This window comes from Mustela nigripes, chromosome 7, assembly GCF_022355385.1.
Source record: "Mustela nigripes isolate SB6536 chromosome 7, MUSNIG.SB6536, whole genome shotgun sequence".
In the NCBI taxonomy this organism is placed as follows: domain Eukaryota; kingdom Metazoa; phylum Chordata; class Mammalia; order Carnivora; family Mustelidae; genus Mustela; species Mustela nigripes.
This window is the reverse complement of record NC_081563.1, coordinates 140263664-140265215: the sequence shown is the minus strand read 5'-3', so window position 1 is coordinate 140265215 and position 1552 is coordinate 140263664. Positions and strand designations below refer to the sequence as shown.

The window sequence follows — 1552 nt, the reverse complement described above, 5'->3', positions numbered from 1 at the left end:
CAGACCCGGCGGCCCGCGCGGCCCGCCCCGGCCCGACCGGAGGCCCGCGGGGCCCGCCGCGAGCTCACCTGTCCGCCCGCCCGCCCGCCCGCCGGTCCCGCGGCTCCGCTCCTCAGCTCCGCGGCGCTGCTGGGCAGCCGGCCGACGCGCTCCTCAGCCGGGGCTGCGTCTCGGGGACCCCGAGCGGCGGCGGCTGCGGCGGCAGAGGGCGCGGGAGCAGCACCGGCACAGGCGGCGGGGGCGCGCACGCTCACGCACGCTCACGCACGCACCCGCACGGCCGCGCGCGCCCCCGGAAGAACGTGGGCTCCGCGGTCGGAGCCGCGGACGCGGCAGGCCGCGCACGCTCCCGGAGCGCTGGGCTCGGGGGCGGGTGTGAAGGAGGCCCCGCCCACACGGGGCGGGGCTGAAACTGACAGCCGCGGAGGCCCCGCAACGCCTTCCGTGGGAGGAGCCTCGAACGACAGCCCGGGGGCGGAGCCCCAAGTGACAGCCCGGGAACGGAAGTCCCGGGAGCAGTGGGCGGAGCTCGCTCCGCGGAGCCGGAAGAGCCTCCCGCCCGGCAGGGGCGGGGCCGAGGGGCGGGGCGGAGCCTCCCGCCGGGGCGGCCGGGTGCGGCGGGGATCCCCGGGAGGGCAGGCGCGCGGGGCCTCGCGCCGCCGCCGGGCTTGCTCAGCGCCGTAGTAAGGCTGATCACAGGGAGCTGCCCTGGCCAGGCGGGAAGGGACCCGAGGCCGACGCCCCCCTTCCTCGGACCACCGTGAGGGACCGGCGTCTGCGCGTCCCGGGAGCTCCGGGACAGGACTTCCCTCCCCGCCCCGCCATCCGACCGCCGTCCCGAACCGCCTCCCCACAGCGGCGTGGACAAGCCTCGCGCCCTACCCGGGCGGGACGGGGCGCGGCGCACCCCGTCGGCCACCCCGTCGGCCACCTGGGAGGGCTGCCTGCCCGCCCCTTTCGCGGTCACTCCCTGTAACCGGAAGCGGGGCTGCCGCTGACCCGGGGCCGGCCCGGAGTCGGCCCCGCGGGCGTGTCCAGTTTCCGTCCAGAACGCACCCGAACACGTCTTTCGTCGGCGCCTCTGCCTCCTCGCTTCCACTCCTGCCCCTGGCCGTGCTCTTCGAGAAACTGCTGACGTCCAGGGCTTCCCAAGACACCGGGGGAAAACCCAGGCTCTCTGCCAACAAGCCTGACCCCTCGCTACCTCGGCCCTCTTCCTACCCCTCCCTGCCGTCAGGCTGGCTGCCGGTGGCAGAGCTCAGGAGGTGTCCCGGCGGTGAGGACACCAAGCAGGCGGTAAGAAAAGGCCAGATTAATACTGCACACTCAAGAGGATGAAGGATCCCAGGCCGGAGTCACAGGCGGAAGGAGAGAATAAGACGGACCTGGTACCAGGACCAGACTGAAGCAGTCTTCAGCCTGCAAGCCAGGCCTTAACGAGTCTCCCCCAACCCCACCTTGACCTAGTAGTTCCACTTTAGGGATATCCTCCCTAAGAAAATGTTCCCAGATACAGAAAAAGGTTTATGCTCTTTTTTTTTTTTTTTTTTTT

The 1552-nt window shown here is 72.1% G+C and overlaps 1 protein-coding gene across 2 annotated transcripts in view; it reads right to left on the bottom strand.

The window, feature by feature from the left end:
* Positions 1–244, bottom strand: part of DNAJC5 (DnaJ heat shock protein family (Hsp40) member C5) — a 37575-nt gene extending 37331 nt beyond the window's left edge. Inside the window, exon 1 of one of the 2 annotated variants that reach the window (XR_009405526.1) lies at positions 69–244. The gene's annotated coding sequence lies outside the window, so the exon portion shown is untranslated. The remainder of the gene's footprint in view (positions 1–68) is intronic. The other variant, XM_059407462.1, reaches the window with a different exon arrangement.
* Positions 245–1552: the final 1308 nt, after the last annotated feature.